Raw genomic sequence first — 22,086 nt, 5'->3', positions numbered from 1 at the left:
ATTTTTAGTATACTTACTATCTCGCATTTTCAGCAGATTTTGCAGCTTATGTTTCACAAGCTTTCATTGTTTTTAATTGCAATTTGATTTTTTAATTTAAAATGTAAAGCAACAGCGGCAGAGAAATAGAACTCTTTCAGCTCCTGAATCACTCCCAAAACCTTCACTGGCCAGACTGGGCCTTGCCCAAATCAGGAGCTTGGAACAAGATCTCTGTCACCATTGTGGGTGGCAGGGACCCAACTACTTGAGTCATCACTTACTACTGCCCAGCATATCCATTAGCAGGAAATCCTGAATTGGACATGGAGCCAAGAAGCAAATTTAGGTACTCCATACAGGTTATGAACCTCCCAAACAACACCACAGCTCGACACCACATATCCACTCCAGAGAGATTTGTTTATCTTTGGAAATTTTGGAATTCATCATTTCTAGGTCTAGTTGTAAATTTCCACATGTTCTGTCTAAATAATTGATTTTCTCCTAGCTGTTTAAGGAACCCGATCTTGGGATTATCATTAATTATCTCATTCCAAGCATCAGGGATGATTTCTAGTTAGGTTTAACCCTGTTGACAAAACTCCATTCAATAGAGCTAAAATGTGAATATGATCAACAAAGGGGGCTGGTATCACTTAAATTAAATATCTGTGCTAAAGTCTCCCAGAAAGACTTTTACATTTCTCAGAGAACTACCTATAGCCTGATTTGTTTCTATTCCGAAGTATTAGGTATAAAGATTTGAAATCTGGAATATGCCATGTTGATACTATATAGGAAATCGATGTGTTACTCAAATACTGGTACTGTGAATTATAAAAAATTAAAAATAAATGGATCTTCAACAGTCTTATTGAGGCACAAATTCAGGCAGCATCTTCTTTAAATAATTCTGGTTTTGTTAGCTTGCCAAACATCTGTGTTGTGTAACCGTTCTTGTTATGTCAAGGTGAGTTGACAAAAACATTTAAATGATTTTTTAAAAAAATTTAGACTATGATTATCCTTACTTGCACAAAACATATTCTCAAACAATATGAATTATTTTTACAATGAAAGTAGCCATTCTGGGCTTGAAGGCAGTGACTATTGTAAACATTTCTGTAAAATCATGAAATGTCTTTGGACACAGAACCACATTATATGCTAAAATCACTGCATGGGTAACTGTCCAAATTTAAAATTGAGTTTTTTGTATGAATGCTGTGTCATGCTTGCTATGTGAACAACCGCACAATCAAGGGTGTAATGGCAATGAGGCTGATTCAAACATAATTAAACTCAGTCCTCAAGAGTTACAAATAATAAGTTGAATGTCTTGAACTGAATTCAAAAGCAAGAGTGATCATAATCTAAATGTGACAATGCAAAGAAGCCTGTGAGAAATTGGTAGCATATCAGTGGACTTCAAATCCTATCCATTACTATTGATTACACTTTCATATTTTTGTTTTTGTACAAAGTATTTTAACAGATGTTCAATGTAGACAGAGTTGCAACTGCTCATGCAGCTTTTAGCTAAAATAACATAACATCAAGAGAATATGTTTCCTATTGCTGATTCTTGGAAAGGTATGACCAGAAATCTCAGAGGTCTAATATGAGGTGACAGGTAAATCAAGAGTGTCACACCAATTATCACAAGAATAATGGTTTTAATTATTTTATTCAGCAAATACAAATGCTTTCAAATAATCTACAGGCTAGAGTGCAAGCTGAGCTTAAAAATATTAGAGTGTAATATGATAATTTGTCATAAAGCCATGAATGTTATGACTGCTGTGAGAGCAAAATTCTAAACACAGCTAATTCAGCCTATAAGGAACAAAAAAGATAATGTATTCATTGTATTAATTAAAAAAAAAAGGTAACTAAGCATGTAAGAAAGTGAGAATGAGAGAGAATGAGAGTTGGTGAAGAGGCTGGCAGAAGTATCCTAGAGAAAGAAAACAGCATATTTATTTATTTATCTGAAAGGAAAGATGAGAGAGAGATACAGATAGAGCTAGAGATAGATAGATAGTGAAAGAGAGAGAGAGAGAATTTCCAATCATTGGTTCACTCTCCGAACATATGCAAATACCAAGGGCTGGACCAAGTTAAAACAAGGAGTCTGTATTACAATCCAAGCCTCCCACTTGTGTGATAGGAAAGAAAGTACTTGAGCCTTAATCACCTGTTTCTTGCAGTGCATATTAGTAGGACACTGTATAATGAAGATGTGACTGGGACCAAAGCACTTCAATATAGTATAGAGGCATCCTAGCTAGCAGTTTAGCTGTTGGACCCAAGATCTTTGCCCTAAAGGAATATTTTTTCAAGATTTATTTATTTTTTATTACAAAGTCAGATATACAGAGAGGAGGAGAGACAAAAAAAGGAAGATCTTCCGTCTGATGGTTCACTCTCCAAGTGGCCCCAACGTCTGCAGCTGAGCTAATCTGAAGCCAGGAGCCAGGAGCCTCTTGCTGGCCTCCCACGCGGATGCAGGGTCCCAAGGCTTTGGGCTGTCCTTGACTGCCTTCCCAGGCCACAACCATGGAGCTGGATGGGAAGTGGAGCTGCCAGGATTAGAACAGGATCCCGGCGTGTTCAAGGTGAGGACTTTAGCAGCTAGGCCATGCCGCCAGGCCACAAAAGGAATACTACTAAAACAGAAAAGTAGTTGTATTTAGAACAGCTCAGAATAATTGAAGTTTGGAATGCCTCTTGATAAGTCAGAAGAGATGAAAATAAAACTTTGAAGTAATGGATATTGATTATTTATTTAAATTTTTAAGGATCTATTAAGAAAAAAAGCATGGATGGATAAATGAAAAGTATAAATGCAGTAAAAGAAAACAAAAGACATGCCTTGGTTTTGTATAAAACGCATGTTTAAGGAACCATCAAACACAAAACTGAAAATAAATGAATTTAATAACATCGCAGGATAAAGAGCCAATATCTAAATAACTAATCTATTTCATTTCTTTTTTAATATTTTATTATTACTATTATCATTTTATGATACAGTTCCATAGGCTCCTGGCATTTCCCTTTTCACCTCCCCAATTCCCTCCCCCCCACCTAGTTCCTCTATATCATTACTAAGATATAGTTCTTCATACACAGTCATATGTCCATCATTGAGGGCATGGACAATGGCAGAGAGTCCAGCATCCTATTGTCAAGATATAGTGAACAATTTCATTTGTAAGTCCTTCTTTGTCTGGAAGTAGAAATGCATACTGCATTGTATCTCACATCTGGATGTTAGTCTCCATTTCACAGCTACTGTATATCTCTGCAAATGAAAAGTTATAATACAAAATCAACAATAGAAAGAAAAATAGAAATTAACAATGTAATGAAGTTAAATGGCATGTTACTAGATATGACAGTCTCCATTGCACAGCTACTATACATTCCCTTAAATGAAAAGCTACAAAACCAAATCAACATTAGGGAGAAAAAAGAAATTAACAACATCAAGAAGTTAAATAACATGCTGTTAAATAACTAACGTGTAGCTGAAGAAATGAAAATCAAGAATCTTCTTGAAGAAAATGATGGTACTGTATGATCTAGGAGTCATTGAATGATTTAATCAGAAGAAAGTGTTTTGAAGAGATGAAACTAACAGAAAACAAGAAAACTGAAGTGATACAGTTTCTGCTGATTTTTGTTAGTGAAGTGTGTCTCTTCTAGACAATAAATAGATGGGTTTTGTTTTTAATCCAGTCTACTAATCTCTGACGTCTGATTGAGCTTAATCCATTTACATTCAGAATTTAATATGTATGGATGGTACTTTGGTCATGTCACTTTAGGAATGGGTTGTTCATTGGTTTAGTCTTCCGTTGTCTTTTTACTGGAATCTTCTTCCCATTTGCCTTTGGTTTTGGTAGGTGCTATTCCTCTTCTCTGTCAAGAGAACTTCTTGAAGTATCATTTGTAGGGCAGGTTTGGAAGAGGCAAATTCTTTTAGCTTTTCTTTACTATGGAAGAATTTTATTTCATTTTCAAAGACAAAAGAAAACTTTTCTGGATATGTTATCCTAGCCGACAATCTTTTTTCTTTTAGAATCTAGAATATGTCACTCCATTCTCTTCTTGCCTGTAGAGTTTCCTGTGAGAGATCTCCTGCGAGTTTAATTGGCATTCCATTATATGTCAATTGATTTTTTTCACGTGCACATTTCAGGATCTTTTCTTTATGTTCAATCGAAGAGAGCTTAATGAACATCTGTCTTGGTGAAGATCACTTTTGATCAAGCCTGTTAGGAGTTCTGTGCCCCTCCAGGATCTGGTTTCCCAATCCTTTCTAGATTAGCGAAATTTTCCTTTAGTACTTCATTAAATACATTTGCAAACTCAGCTTCTCTCTCTGCACCTTCTGGGATTCCTATAACTCTTATGTTAGGCCTCTTAATAGTATCTTTCAATTCTTGAATACTTTTTTGGCCTGATCCAGCTCTGCTTCCAGCTTTTTGTTTTCTTCCCCCTGATGACAAGAAATATCTTCCAATTCTGAGATTCTTTCTTCTGTTTGCTTCATTCTGTTTTGGAGACTCTCAATTGCACTTTTAATTTCTCTCAATTGCACTTTTAATTTGCTCTACTGTGTTCTTAATTTTCTTTATTGCTTCCTTTAAATTCTTTGAACTCTTGCATGTGCTTTTCATTGTTGATCAGAGTCTTTAAAATGAGTTTTATTAATTCTGTGTGCCCTATTTTGTCGATGTCTTCCTCAGTTAACTCTGAGGTTAGCATTGGGTTTTATTCCTTCGCAGGGAGTCTTCAATAATATTCATTGTGCCTTTGTCTCTTCTTTTGCTCTTGATCATTGTACTTCTGGTTAGCAGATTTTTCTCTTTGGGGAAGGTTTCTAAGCTGTGTCACCCAGAGGTCTGCAATGAGATTTTACTTACTGCAGTTGGTACACAACTCTTGGCTTGCAGCCACTTGTGCCACAACCTCCAGTGAGTTCCAGGTCTGGGTTCTTATGTTAGATTTCCACCATGGTCTCCACAGCCCCAGCTCCTGGTTCACCACTCTCCACCTCCTGTGATACTGTGCTGAGGCTGCACTGTTGTCTCTGCAACCTTTCTCCTACTTCCGGTTGGAGCAGGTCCTGGGATTAGAGACACCAGGTGTCCTATATAGTTAGGTTATTGGTGGCGCTGATCTTGTGGGAACCTGTTGGGAAACAACACACAGGAGGGGCACAAAAGTCTCACTAAGTTCAAACAAAAGCCATCTTCAGCAGGACACATGCTAATCAAGCTGTCTTCCGTGGAACATATGGAAAACACCCTCAAGTAAGCACATAAAAAAATCAATTGAAATATAGAGGCATGGCCCTCAGACTACCTTCTGACCTCTCAGAGGAAATTTTGCAAGCCAGAGAGAATGGAGTGAGTTTTTCAGATTTCAAAAGAAAAACAACAACAAAACAACAACAACCAACAATCAAAAAAAAGTTCTCAGTGCAGAATAAGATACAAAGTAAAGCTTTCCTTTATCTTTGAAAATGTAGTAAAATTCTTCCACAGTAAGTAAAAGCTTACCTCTTCTAGACATGCCCTATAAATGATACTTAAAAATGTTCTCTTGACAGAGAAAAGGAAAAAATGCCCACTAAAACCATAGACAAGCATGAGAATATCCCAATAAAATGACAAAACAAGACTAAATCAAACAATGAACAACCCATTGTTAAAATGACAAGACCAAATTTCTGCCTATCAACATTAACCTGAGTGTAAATGACTAAAACTCCTCAATCAATCATCATAGAGTAGCCAACTGGGTCAAAAAATGAAACCTTTCTATCTGTTGAACAAAACGAAATAATAAATTACTTAATACATTTATATATACATCTTAACAAAATGACAATGCAATTCAATATGTGATGAAGATAATTAAATTATTAAATTTTGCAAGGAAGTTACATCTAAACTATAAACACCATTCTATAACCCTATACATTTTTTTAATAAGTTAAATATTTGGTCAATTATTTTATCAAAGATAAATGGATATCTGAACAATACAAGAGATTTAATACTTCTATCGTGTGGAGAAGAAAAGGAAACCACAATGACATTTTGCTGTATATTCATTAGCTGGCTAATGTTGAGAATACTCAACATATTGTTAACTAGGTTATGGGTTGATTGGAAGTTTCATTGTTGTTGTTAAGTATATAAAGCAAATTACAAAATTAGAGAGCCATTTGGCAGTACTTCAGCATAATATCAAGCAATTATATTTCTAGATTTTTACCTAAGGGTTGTGAAACACTTTACACATAACAATTGACACTGAAAGAATGTTGGCAACGCCTGCGTCGCCACGTACCCCGAGCCGAGCGGAGGGACTAGGGTTACAACACAGACAACGCAGAGAGACAAGACAAGGCAACACGCAGTACACCGAATGCCGATCGATGACAGATTGATCTTTATTGCAATTCCAGGCTTTCTTTTATACTCTTCCTAGCTCCTCCCAGTGTTTATCCAGTCCTCAAGGGACCACCCTAAATCCTCGAGTTCCTCCCAGTAGTGGCCACCCTAAATCCCTTGAGTTCCTCCCAGTGTTTATCCAATCCTGTTGTGGCCACCCTAAATCCCTTGAGTTCCTCCCAGTGTTTATCCAATCCCTTGGCAGATAACTTGACAAATAGGAAGCAGGAACTTGTGGCTAGATGTATCAGGCCAAAATTGCCAATCCTGTTATGCTCTGAGAAACAAGCTAAGCTGTGGAGTTAATCCTTGGGAGACCGGGGCCTGCAAAAGAAGTGTTGTCCTTAAAAGGTAAACAAGCAGATAAACTCTGAATCTTCACATGTCCCCTGCACAAAAGAATAGTTTATTGAAATGCAATTAAAGGAATTAAAGAAGCAATTAAATAAAAAAAGATTGTACTGCTAATGTACTGAGATGCCCACACAAACAAAAACATAGTAAAAATACTTTGATGAGCTAAGGAAACTGTGCATTGTATTATTTTATTTGCATGAAATTCCAGACCAAGAAAAATAAATGTGTAGAAATATAAAGCATAGCAGTGTTGTGTATAGTAAAAAGTAAGAGTATCGACAGCAAAAGTGTACAAACGAGGTATCTGAGTGCTGCAAATGTCCGTAACTAGATTCAGATTCTCATGGCTCTATTGTAGAGTGTGGTCAAATCTCACCTGCAATTCTAGGTAAGGTAAACAAACAAGTGAACAAAACAGAAATATATCCCATTTGAACTCAGACAAGAGCCAAATAAGGAATTTTTTTGAGACAGTTTTTCTCTGTATTTTTTTTTCTACTGTATCACATGAGGAAGGGCTATGTCATAAGACAGTTTATATGCATCAAATTGCACGTTTTTAGTAAAAGCCTTAAATTTTTCCTTCTTTTTTCACTTCAGAAGGGAAGCTTGATGTATAAGAAAGAAAACAATCTTCACTGTTAACATTCACATTCTCAAATTTACTAGGTGAATAATGGGGAATGTCTACCTTATGATTGTATTTCTCTATCTACAAAATAGGATAAAAGTATACACCTTCATTTTTTGGTTCTATTAATTTAGTTGTAAAAAACCCAGTGATTCAAAAAATGTTGGATTGTTTCAGCCCTAAATAGCTGCTGCATAGATAAAAGCACTTCTCCATTTTCACCAGAGAAAAAAATTAAGATTCAAAATTTAAAATACCATTAAATAGGATACCAACTCTAACTCCTAAACTGAATCCTCCAGGGAAGACATTTGAGTTTCTAAAAGAAATTTTTGTGTTGTGCTAACTGCCTTTGCAGATGCTCTAAGCACAGAACCTGTCATGATGCTGAGAGTGAGAAGACAGCATTGAGGAAGGGCACAACAATGGGAATAGGATAGGCCATCCTAGGGGAGCCTTCACTTTACATGGATTTCTCATGCTGAGTACCCTTAGACAGCTGAACCTCATGAATCTTTTCTTATTCTTCAACTCAACTGAATGACTCCCAAGTGAACTCGGAAAGTTATTTAGTGCATTTCCTCAAGCATCACACATGTGAGGTTGACTTTAGGGCTTTTCAAGACATTCACATTGTATAAAAATCTACTTTTATATTACTTTGATAACTTTTCTCCAAAATTGAAAACTAAAATAAAATTGCTAGCTACTCATGTCTTATAAAGCCCTAAAACCACATGTAGAATGATTTAGTATTGTAAAAGCTTTGTGGGAAAAAGAATGTGACATTTTTTAAGACATACAACGATATTTTCAGTATGGGAAAAGACTTACTATTTTTTTGTTATTTTGTTATTTTGTTTGTTTTTCACAAGTTCGCAAGGGTGCACATAAGTTTAAGTGGAACAAGGGTATCCCAAATCAGATCGGAAAAAGGGAGATATCTCTAAACTCAACTACCACATATGGACATAGAACATTTCAAAACCATGCATCAGCCAACCACTTGCAATGAAGTAGTTTAAACAACTCCTTTAGGGCCAATTTGAAAGGGTAAACACTAGAAAAGCTTTTATTAATACTTCCCTTCATCACAAAAGCAATTTCCTACTGTCACCTGAGCTGTTACGATAACCCACTCCTAGCACAAGCCATTTTAGTTTGCCTCTGTGCACCTAGTAGAAAACAAATCAAATAATTAAAATGGCTTGAAATGTACAATTTGAAAATGGCTTGGTTTTTAAAAATTTTTTAAGATCCTCATTTTCTTAAGAGGGTGTGTGGAGGAGGGATGGAGCAATGGCTTTCTCCTCTTCTTAGAACGAGACGGACATCAAAATATTCCCTTGTATAAGACGTCACAGGATCTTCTCTCATGGATACTGAAGCAGCAGCTGTGTAACTACTTCTTCTCCTTCGTAGTCATGTGTCTATTTTTTCAGTTTATGTCCCATTGCTTTTAGGACAGGGTTTCATTATAATTAATTTAAAAAAAAATCCATCCTTGTTGACCATGACAGCTGTAAGATGATTTCCATTAATATAGCAGAATATTTCAGCAGACATTGGGTTAATATTTTTTCCTCTGAGCCAGTAGGTCCCACACCTGTCAACCATCAATGCTAGGCTTGCCAGGAACCTAGGAGTGAATGGGCATGGGCTCAGCTGTGGCAAATTAGAGTATCCTGAGGAGGTCCAGCATCAAAGATGTGAACACTTGCATATGTCTCTATGGGGTTTTGACTGATCCAAGAACCATTTTGCTAGTAGAAATCAAGATGAATAGGACTCTCAGAGACTGCAGGCATATCTTCTCTTAATGATATGAAATGATACATCAAAAAGTTCACAGAAATAAAATGGAAAGAACTGGAGTATTTTTGCAAAATGTTTTGAAGTCTGTATAGTTATTTTAATGAAATGAATTTTTGTAAAGTTTTAACATCTTTCATATGTGTAGATTTATGTTGCAGCAAATAAACTTATTTAATTCCATATTCATGAATTTTTGAAGAAGGTTCATATGATATGTAATGATATATATGTGGTGATACATATATATATATATGTAGTTTTCATAGGCCTCTAGGATTATAGTATGATGGAATCATTTATTCATAGTTTTTAAATTATAACAAATATTTCGGCAAGCTATATCATGATGACAGTGATCTTATAGCAGTCTATTTCTAGGTCTGAAAAACAAAGATTGGTAAAATAATATTTAATGATCTTAATAGTATACAAAATACAACGATGGCATGTTAGATATCTTGAAGCAAATATTTTTGAATATTTTGAAAGTAATTTGTTAAAAAAGCAAATATTTTGAAGTAGTTTGTTAAAAAAGATAATTAGCCCAATTGTGAGATAAACATATCTATCTATAGATGTTAACTTTTAATTCTAACATGAGTTTATTTTCTATGTTATTAATGTGGACAACATTCAGAGTTGTGTCATAAAATGGTCTCTTTTATTCGTGCATGAGTATAACATGTTCTAAGCCATTAATCCCTGTTCATGTTCAGCTCTGTGTGTAAAATAAAAGGAGTGGAATTTTTGTAAGGACAGGCAGGTTAACGTAGTTGGAAAGAATGATGAAGGGAACATAGGGAGATGCTTAAATGGTACCTTGCATTCTTGTACTCATTAAATTTCTCCAGTGGAATATGATGTAAGTATTTCTGACAATTATAGAAGGAAAATCATTTTAGAGTGCTATGTGTTCTCACTGAATTGAGCAATAAGTAAATGAAAAGTAAGAGCAGAGGGATCCAGCTTAGTGATTCCACAATGGCAGAATATAATCTCAGTGCAAAAGCAAAAAAAAAAAAAAGCAAATATGAAATAATTGCTTATGAAAGTTAGGTCCATTGACTATAGTTTAATTACAGTCCATGAGCAAGTCCTACAATAGAATAAAAATGTAAAACCTTGAAGAATTAAAGTAAAATGGCATTTTGGCTGATCAAAAGTTCCAAAATCCTGCAGGGTTATGATTTAATATCTCTTACACTATAACCATTATTAATATCAGTGAAATAATGAAATCAATTTTGAAAGTGCCCATCTCCCAGGACTCCTTATTTAAATTTGGAGTTTTGTAAGGTGAAGAGGGTAATTTATGAGATAAGTATCAGATTTGGGCTAGCATAATTTCTAAAAGCAGATTTTTATAAATCTAAATTGCTATCTAAAAATCTAGGAAACTTGCACAGATAATTAATTTAGAGACTTTTCAATTCATCAGAATATCCCATGCATCTTAAGAAAAGTAGTTGCTTTAACTGCAATGCCTTTTGTTGGATGGTGTAAAGCCCACTACTCAAGGACCTATGGAGTCAGTAGTGTCCTGCTGTGCAGTCCTCATTCTAAGAGAGAAAGTTAGTTGGGTCCTATGTGATTCGACAAGACTGAACTATCCCGTACCATCAATAGATCATACTTCCAATTTTCCCCAAGTTTCTTTGAAACTAAACTACAACTGCCGCTTAACATGTTGCTCAACTTTCCTAAAGGTTGAATGAGTACCTTGCTTACTAAGGAACATTGACCAATTCATGAACATTCATTGTGAAGTATTCTGGGATGCATGCATTGATGATCGCCTTGAAGTATTGCCCAGCTGAGAACCTGTTTTACATGGGCTTGTAAGAAGACTGTAAGTTAGGGGAAATAACTCTTTTTTTCATTACTTCTTGTTGAGTTCAATGTAATTCATCAACATACAGTACTACGCATATAAAACTTCTCTTCATTGAGGGCAGCCTTCACTTCCACACTATGGAATATCAACGTTGATGAAAGAAATGCATCTGCAATATTTTTTGATTTTCAAATTTGATTCCATATCAAAAATTGCTTAAAGGTTAGAACTGATATGCTAGCTTGTTTTGGTAATGATAATCAAAGGATATTTATAATCTCATACAGAATGAACCATGTCCATACATATGAAAATTTAATTTTGTAATTATGATCATGCTGCTACCTATGAGAAGTGCAGTCAGTTCTCTTGGTAACAGAAATTACAACAGTGACATTTTCCCTTTTGATGTGGGAATAGTATCAACATCAATGAATCAGCCTTTTATTCCTCTGCTCCAGGATGGCATCAATTACATCTTTGTCAGTAAAAGAAATTCATTGGTGTAGGATGGGCAGTTAGCTTTCAAATAAGATAAATGTGTTTATAAAATTCTGTTATATAAAATTGGCTTCCATTTTTTAACAGTGGCTGGAAGAATGAAGGTGGATGGGATTTTTAACAATTTAATTTCTGGGCAACTCCTCTGTTATTTTTAACATATCCCTCTCACTACAATGGGATAAAGAGTCATAAGAAGGGCTTCATCAGAGAGAAATCTGGGACCATGGACTTCTTAGTTCCTGCAACCATAAGCATACTCAGTTGATACTCTTCTGTTACCATAAAATCACTAAGAAAAATTCTTATTACCTGTGTTTTGATTTTACTTTAATTCCTCATATAGAACTCTGCAGTGTCTGCACTCCTACTTTACTTGCAAGGTAACAAAGTAACCTGCAACAACTTAAGTGTTGGCAAGCAGAAGACAGGAGATCTGGAACAGGAACAAATACTGTGTTACTTCCTGGCAATATCACTCTTAGGATTGTAATATGTTATTTAGTTCTCTATTTTTTAAATTTCTTAAAAGATTTATTTATTTATTATATGAAAGTCAGATATATTTAGAGAGGAGGGGAGACAGAGAGGAGGATCTTCTACCCAATGATTCACTCCCCAAGTGACTCCAACAGCCAAAGCTGTGCCGATCCGAAGCCAGGAGCCAGGAGCCAGGAGCTCTTCCAGGTTTCTCATGTGGGTACAGGGTTCCAAGGCTTTGGGCCACCCTCAGCTGATTTCCCACGCGCCAAGCAGGGAGCTGGATGAGAAGTGGGGCTGCTGGTATTAGGACCTGTGGGATGCTGGCCTCGGCATGGGTCCTATTTTGCAAATTTTTAGAGGATACTGTAAAGAGGGTCAAGTAACACCATTTCTTACAGTGAGCTTAATTACAGAGAGGATCACAGAGTTAATGGTAATTAACTTTCATAATGTACAACAACCATGCCTAAATCTTGTTACCAAAGAAGATATTACATCTTCTAGCACTGCAAAGCAAATATGTATGTTGCTCTGGACACAGCCACGGAGCCTGTCTAGCAGGTCTGTTTACTGCACAAACATCACTGAAAGCATTATTCGGACAATGGCAGTTAGTTCCCTTGCTATAAAGAATGCAGAAAAATTCAAGAGTGAACTGGAAGAGTTGAATCCCTACCATCTCAACTAGAATTCTCGACTATGCCTTTCCTCAACATAAGATTTAATATAAAGATACGAAGGTAGAAGATCTCCTAGTGAAATTATCTGGGAATCTAAAACAAACAATGGTAAGTTCAATTCATTATCTTTTAACATTAACCCCAAATGCAAACAGCCTAAAATTTCCATTAAAATGATACACAGGCTGGATAAGTCAAGACACAAGATCTATTTATTAACTGTTTACAGGAAACACATTTCACCAGCACAGGTACGCAGAAACTGAAAACGAAATGATGGAGAAAGATATTTCACACCAATAAAAAGTAATAAGGAACAAGTGCAGCCACCCATGCTAAAAATCTTAAGCAGATTATGAATAAAGGAGCATTTCTCAGCACAAACAAGGCAATATTTGAAAAATATAAAGTCAGCATCATACTGAATGGGGAAAGCAAGAAAGCATTTCCAGTTACAGCTGAAACCAGGTGTGGATGTCCGTTGTTACCACTACTATTCAATATAGTTTTGAGTCCTGCAAGTATCCAGAGGCAATAGAAAAAAATAAAGAAATTAGTGATAAAAAGATATAAATTTTAAATGCAGAAATAATGCTATTCCTGTTTGTAGATGTTATGACTGTTTATATAGGGGAATCAGAATATTCCATCCATAGCGTATTGGAGCTCACAAGAGGTTTGGTAAAGTTGTAGGATGCAAAAATTAACACACAGAGAATTCCATGCCTAAGCAAGAACCTGTAAGATCAGTCCCATTCATAGTAACTGTAAAAAAAAATTAAATACCTTGGAATAAATTTAACCAAAGATGTGAAGGATATTTGTGATGAAAATTATAAAACATTGAAGAAAGAAACAGAATGAGACCCCAAGAAGTGCAAAAATAAAAAATGGATGAAGGATTTGTACCTAAAACCTAAAAACATAAAATTATGAAAAAAAAAACTTTGGAGAAATTCTGCAATAAATAGTCTCAGGCAAAGATTTCTTGGAGAAGACCCCAGAAGCAAGGAGAATTAAAATAAAAATTAAACCAATATTATTGGATGCTTGGAACTGCAAACAATTTTAAAACAAAGTGAAGAGGCAATCAACAGAGAGGGAGAAGATATTTCAAAACTATATAACTGTAAGATTAATCACCCAACATCTCTGAAATAATTCAACAATGAATAAGTCAATCCAGTTAAGAAATTGAAAAACGACGTTGAGATCATTCTAGCCTGCTAAAATCTTAGGTGATGTCCAAGATTAAATTTGTGAAGCCATGTTCCGTGGACCACCAACTCACTTTCCCATGTTTGGAGGTTATCTGTCAGGAAACTTACCACTTTATTAGTCACCCTATTATGCCTTCAAATGTGGTACACTGAAATTGCCAAGAAATGTTCTGATTTCCTAATTCGTTACTCCACCAATAGGGAGGTCTTCAGTATGTTTCCACCCAGACAAGGAGGAAACAGGAAACGCTTAAAAATCCAAAGCACTTGCAGAAACCTCAGTATCTCTCTCTGCATGTCCTTGTCTCCTTTCAGAGGACTCCCCATCATTTGAATTTCTACCTGGAGGTATTTTATCCTGCCTTCTATTCAGGTTCAAATAAAAATTCCAAATAGAATCTCTTCTCTGTCTGGAGCTGATTCTGGGCTTTTTATTTGTATACTAAGCTGAGGAAAGAACTTGTTGAGCTTTGCTAGCAAAAGACATGAATAGGCAATTTCTGAAGGATGAAACGCAATTAGGCAAAAGAAACATGAAAACATTTTCAAGATCACAAACCATCAGCAAAATACAAACAAAAACCAGAATGGGATTGCCTGCAAACTGGTTAGAATGGCTTGCATCTGAAAACCAAAATAAATCACACAAATAAGTAAATAACTAATTAGCTAACTAAATGCTGGTGAGGATTTGAGGAAAAGGGAACTCTAACTCACTGTTGGTTGGAATTTAAACTGTTAACCATTCTGGAAGACAACATGGAGATTCCTTAGAAATTTGAAAATAGGTTCAGCCAAACTACCCCTTATAATGAATTGAAGATACCAGAGATTTATTTGTACTCCTATGTTTAACAAACCTTAATTAACAATTGAAAAGATATGAAATCAACAAGGTGTCCACCTCTTGGAAAGTGGATAAAGAAAATGTGGTGTATACAGGCTCTGGAATGCTACTCAGCCGTAAAGCATACTGAACCAGTCATTTGCAGCCAGATGAATGCAACTGGATACTATTATGCATGGTGAAATAATTCAATCCCATAAACATAAATATCATTTGCCTTACCTTATCTGTTAATTGATACACAGAATTAAAAAGTAACGTATGCAAGTGAAATTGACATTTCAATATATGATTAGTGCTTAGAGCCTTGTCTTTTCTGCTTGCTATTTGTTGAATTCTTTACCTATTGCAGTGCTGAGCCTGTGGTTATGCAGTTGTGTGCAAACATTGAATTGGGAAATTAAAAACAGAAAAATAAGGAAAAAGGGGAAGTTGTGTGGGAAATACGGATGGGTGGAACAATTATTTTTATTCTGCCAAGCCTATATTGTGAAATAGGCTCAATTTGTTCACCTTATGTAGATAAAGTAACTTAAAATATAAAAGCAGGAAAGATTAACATTTTTTTTCAAAAATGGATCCATTTACTTTCAGTGGAGATGAGAGAAATGAAACCCTCTGATGTACCTGGAAGACAAATATTAAAAACAAACATAATAAGAAAGAAACAGTAATTTTAACAAAAGTCTAAACAGGAAATAATCAAGGGATACAAGCAAAAGTGAAATAAGATGTTCAACTTGACTCCCATGAATTAAATTTTTAAAATATCACAAAATTACTAAAACTAGGCTGATATACAATTACTAAAAATGTGTTTAACCATTGCAGCCATTTGAGGAGTGAACTTTCTGATGGAAGATTGTGTGTGTGTGTGTGTGTGTGTGTGTGTGTGTATCTGTCTTCTCTTTGTGAATCTGCTTTTCCAATAAAAAAAATTTAAACAGAAGAAAAAATAATCCAGATGCAAGCTAAAACAAAGACAATCAAATTTTGACAGCTGTAAAGGCATTTCATTGGAAAGGGGGTAGTTATTTCAATAAACAATACTAAAAAATTGGTCTTACATTGGCAAAAATAAATTTAGGCAACCACTAAAATTTACAAATGCATATAGAATTGCTTCTTCAGGCTGGATCCCACAAAGAATGTATCTCATGGAGTTGACCTATAGCTGATTTAGTCTGTAGTCATCATGTAATGATAATGAAAATAAACTTTAATAAAATGATGTTGCTGAGTTTTGCAAAAGTTACTAAGAAAATATAGAAAACAGGCCAAATTGATGTTCTAGTAGTAAAACCAATGCCTGCGTTCCTAGCATCCCATATGGATGCCAGTTTAAGATCCATTTTCCTCACTTCTGATCCAGCTCTCTACTAAATGCCTGGAGAAATAAGCAAAAATGGGTATAGTACCCGGGTCCTGCAATCCACCTGACAGACCAGGATGAAATAATTAGCTCCTGGCCCAGCACAGCGGCCTAGTGGCTAAAGTCCTCGCCTTCAACATGCCAGGATCCCATATGGGCACCTGTTCTAATCCCCACAGCTCCACGTCCCATCCAGCTCCCTGCTTGTGGCCTGGGAAAGCAGTCGAGGACGGCCCAATGCATTGGGACCCTGCACCCGTGTGGGAGACCTGGAGGAAGTTCCTGGCTGTGGCTTTGGATCGGCATAGCATCGGCCATTGCACTCACTTGGAGAGTGAATTATTGGACAGATCTTCCTCTCTGTATATCTGACTTTTCAATAAAAATTAATAAATCTTAAAAAAAAAGACTCCTGGTTTTGGAACTCATCCAACTCTGGTTTGTAGTCTTGTGTTATCATTTAGGCAGTGAAATAGCAGATGGAAGGTCTCTCTCTCTCTCTCACACACACACACACACACACACACACACACCACCACCACCACTACCATATTTGCCTTTGCCTTTTATTTCTTTGGCTCTGAATTTCAAATAAATAATCTTTAAAGTAAAAGAATACAGACAATATCAATGTTCTACTGAAGTCAGAACGTCAGTGTAGAAGTGTTGCTCATGAAGTTCCAGGCAATCATTTTTAAGAGGAAAAAAATGATAAGCATCTACATAGTGTGTGTAAGACCACTGCCTGCAATGCCAGCATCCTATCTGGGTATCAGCTCAACACCTGGCTGCTAGATTTGCAGTCCAGCTTCATGTCAAATGCTCTTGGGAAACAGTGGAAAATGGCCCAGGTGCTTGGGTCCCTGCAGTCGTATGAGAGACTAAGAAAAAGCTGATGTTTTTGTCTGGTCCAACACTAGCTATTGATATCTTTTGGGGGTGAACTGGCAGATGGAAGATTTCTCTCTCTGCCCATGCCCCACCTTTGTCTTTCAAATATGTGTTTCTAAAAAGTAATGTTTATCTTGTAATTACATTTTGAATGGATCATTTGTAGTCACCTTATAGGTGCATAGGCTTGCACTGAGTACTTGTTAGGGAAGTACTTGTTTCTACTGGATAATTATAAATCAGTTATATGACAGTTCATCATGGATGTGCATTGCTACAACATTGAATTTAATCATTGTTCATGATTACTTAGCGGATAACCTACTGAAAAAGTGGAAGCTGCTTAAATGATATTGGCTAAGTTAGTGAAATACTTGGAGGAGTTTGACTCATAAAAGTTGACAAGCTTTTAACACAAATAGAAGATGTGACTCTGTTTTATTTATCTCAGTAAAATATAATATTGGGAATGCTTAGTGACAAAGCTAATTAACATGCAGCTTCATGAAGAAGACCAAACTAGGGTTGTGACAATTAAAAACTATTATAAAAACTCAGATGTGATTAATATTATACCCCTTAAGTCCTTCCAGTTGGGCAAAAAAATGCCTCAGGGAAAATAGACTCAGAGTGACAATTTCCCAGAGGATCATGCTAAGTGTAAATTATTGGCAATCAAATCTAGAGATAAAAGCATCTTCAGAAAGAGTAAAGGGATTAGGTTATCTGGCATTGAAAATCAAATAGAACCAGACAAGCATTCTTTCCATATTTTTGACATATAATATAGTAAAAAAAATCTACCATTAATATGAATCTCATATATATTATATATATTAGATTTAAATTTCAGTTAAATAAGTAAAATATTTAATATAATGATGCTTTGTGTAATTTTGGCTTGTAAGCATGATAAAGTATCATTGGTTTACAAAAATTAAAATTCAGCAGACATATTTTCTCTTGAAAGAGTATTTGAGGAGTTATACTTCTACAAACAGGAAACAGATAACTTCTGAGCTTGGGAGATTGATATACCTTTTAACATCTTAAGATATGGGAAGCCATCAAAATAGAAAAAGAAAGTTCAATTGAAAGCAAAGTAAAGATCCATAGCAAATAAAGTGATAAAAGCTATTTATGGATAATTTTAAATAAAATCATATCCTATTTTTTACCCAGTCCCATCCCGTATTCCATCACCCATTGTGTTTTGCAATGTTAGTTCAGGGGACAGCATGGCACCTCCATCTATTTTTGAATCCTGTTTCTTGGTGTGACCGACTTACAAGGTCAGTGACATGTCAGTAAATGTAACCTGTAAGCTTGCTTAACAGCAAGTCTACAGCAAGTGCAATCACATGGTTGTGCATTTGTTCTTTTCCCCTGCCGCAAGGTCGGCAGTGTATAAGACAAGAGCTTCACCCATAGCTGGCATTCCATATAAAGGAAACACAGAGCAGACCAGAGGATAGCATGCAAGGTAAGCAATAACAACATATTTTGTAGAGAGGAGTAAAATGAGAAGCAGAGCATCAGATTTTGAGATTTACAGTTGACTGCTAATCTTAATAATACATATTAAGTCAGTTTGTGAGAAAGAATTTGTTCTTTTTATCTCATTCACAACACAGCTGTATTCACAAGTCAGCTACAGTGTGTTACACTTATAAGAGAACTTTATGATACAGTCTACATTGAATGGTTTGTCCCATGTCATGGTACAACACAAATTGTGTGTTCACTTGTTTATTTGACTTCTGATGTGGGCTTGTTGGCTGCTCAAGATGTTGAAAAATTAAAAAGTAACACTGTTTCTGAATTCAAGGACGGGATCACTTTATTGAGAAGAAATTTTATAAATGTTAACATATACAAGTACACACATGCCATGTAGCTTGACCTAAATCCCTTATAATTTCCTGCAACTTTACCCCACCTTCTTGCTGCCTGAAGCTGTGGTGTGCTTTATCTCACATAGGTATGTTTTGGATCCGTCCGCTTTCATACTTAAAGACTGTCAGTATGTGTTCTTTCTTTCCCAGGTAATACTCTGCCATCTGATTTCCAGTAATATATCATTATTTCTAATACAAAAATAATTAGACATAATTATATAAATACAACATGGGCCTGATCTACTTAGGCTTTTGCTGAAATGCATCCATTTTTCTAATAAAAATAAAACAAGCAGTAGAAAGAATTATCATGATAAAATCAGTTGTATATAAAGAATAAGCATTCATTCAAACAATTAAAATAAAAGGGACAGGTGCGTTTCTTAAACATTCTGGAAGTGGAATATCAGCAACTAACGGATATTAAAAGCAAGGACTTAGCTTCACATCTTTCTGATCTAGCCAGTTTCATTTTCTTAACATCTGTCCATTTCTTTTGTCTGCAGTTAGTTTCCTGCTCACCTTTTACTGTTGCTCACACTTTGGAAGACTGACTTAATTTGCTATTATGCTGGTTTTAGTCAAAACTTGTCCAATTCAGAGTCCTTTGCCTTTGAATACTTTTGGCATTTAGTTCAGATAATGAAGGGGAAAATTGACTATTGTTTAGATCCCCAAGGATTGGAGGTGATTCCAGTTTCATTTTCTGTAAACATTTGAATGAGGTCACCTCATACGTTGGATATTTCTAAGTTTGAAGAAGAAAGACAATGTCAGAAAATTTTTTATTCACGGGGAGATTGATGGGTATATCTAACACCAGTAAATAACCTTTAAAGCAATATACACATACACACACATACTCTTCAGATACAAATATTTAATAACTCTGTGCAAGAACAGCTACACAAATACATATATCTGGTTCATATACATCTATGTGCGTATGCATGCTTGCATGCGTGTATGTGTTTTGATGTTAATTTTACTTTAATTTAAAAAACACATGAGATTTAGTTCTTAAAATTTAAGAGGTAGTCTGATATAATTAGAGATTGTATAAGGATTACTTTTGTTTAGGTCTAGGGTTGACAATTTGAAACATTTTATTTCTGAATTAATTATTGCGATAGTTTCATGCTTGAGCTTTAGTTGTAATATAGTTTAATTTGAATTTTTCTGTTTAATTAAGTTAATGTCTGCTAAAAATATTATCTATTATTTGATTTGAGGAAATGTCTATAATTAGCTTGATAATTAGGACTGATACAAGAGTAATTTTTATCTTGGTGTTCCTGTTTTCTGAATTTTGATATAAAATATTACTGATGAATAAGAAAGTACATCATCTGATACTGAATTTTTTAACAAAATCTTTCAGTGTCTGATGAATATAATTAAGTTAATGATTGCCTTGTGAAACAAAATGTAAATATGTGCCATTTTTGAAATAATTTAAATGTGATTTATGTACACTTAACAATATCTTTTTTTAAAGATTTATTTTATTTTTATTAGAAAGTCAGATATACAGAGATAAGGAGAGACAGAGAGGAAGATCTTCCATCCAATGATTCACTTTCCAAGCTGCCACAACAACCGGAGCTGAGCTGATCTGAAGCCAGCAGTCTGGAACTTCTTCCAGGTTTCCCACGCAGATGCAGGGTCCCAGGGCTTTGGGGCATCCTCGACTGCCTTCCCAGGCGACAACAAGCAGGGAGCCGGATGGGAAGCAGGACTCCTGGGATTGAAACTGGCACCCATATGTGATCCCAGCTTGTGCAAGGTGAACATTTTTGCTAGGCTACTGTGCCAGATTCAACAATACAGTTTTATAGTAAATAGTAGAAATAGTTGGTGATGTTACGCCTTCATTAGCTATAAAAGTTACTTCATCATATTATCTGCACAAAACACAATAAAAACATGTAGTCAATGAGTTTAATACAGGGATTAGCTACTGGCAAGTATTCAGCAAATATTGTCTTTTGTTATCAGTCATCAGTATTATCAGTATCCTCACAATGCAATTCAAAATGACATGTTTTGCATTGTCTCAATGTTGATTACTAAAATACTAATTTTTAAAAACCTAATTTCTAATGCATGAATAGTATCACAAAATAGAGAAATTTTTCACCATTACATCAATACAATATCAAAATATTTTTAGTGGTAAATTTTCTAAACTCCTTGTTTCCTGGAAAAAGTTATGTTGGAGAAGTTTCTGAAGTTCAAGTGAACAAACATTCTAATTTCTTGCTAGTGAAACACTTCCTTCAACAGAATCATTTTTTTAAAGATTTATTTATTTTTATTACAAAGTCAGATATATAGAGAGGAAGAGAGACAGAGAGGAAGATCTTGCATCCGATGATTCACTCCCCAAGTGAGCGCAATGGCCGGTGCTGTGCCAATCCGAAGCCAGGAGCCAGGAACTTCTTCCAGGTCTCCCACAAGGGTGCAGATCCCAAGGCCTTGGGCCGTCACCAACTGCTTTCCCAGGCCACAGGCAGGGAGCTGGATGGGAAGTAGAGCTGTCGGGATTAGAACCGACGCCCATATGGGATCCTGGCGCGTTCACGGCGAGGACTTTAGCCACTAGACCACGCCGCCGGGCCCTTCACAGAATCATTTTATAGTAACATTCTGATTTTACTTGACCAAACAGTATTTTTTAGTTTTAATCACTGAATTTTTTATATTTAAATATATATTACCCTGTAGTATGATAGATTCAAAATTAACTGATTTAACTGATTTTCACATTAATCTATTAATATCCATTCTTTCTCTCTCTCTCTCTCTCTCTCTCTGTCTCACACACACACACACACACGCTATTCCAAGTTACCATAACATATAAAATCATACAAAAGACCAAATCATTCAGGATACAAAGGAAACACAATGACAAACACAAAATTTATAGTATTCTAAAGGAGAGAAAATTTCAAAAAGCTTAAAAGGAAAACTTGGGCCTGGCATTCTGCACAGTAATTAAGTCAATTTAGTCACCACTTGGTGTGTCCAAATGAGATATCAGAAAGACCAATTCAAGTTCTTCTGGTATTCTCACCTGCTATTGTTCAACTTGGAGAG

The sequence above is a fragment of the Ochotona princeps genome, chromosome 2 (assembly GCF_030435755.1).
Source record: "Ochotona princeps isolate mOchPri1 chromosome 2, mOchPri1.hap1, whole genome shotgun sequence".
Lineage (NCBI taxonomy): Eukaryota > Metazoa > Chordata > Mammalia > Lagomorpha > Ochotonidae > Ochotona > Ochotona princeps.
The sequence above is the reverse complement of the archived record's forward strand: the minus strand, read 5'-3'. Positions refer to the sequence as shown.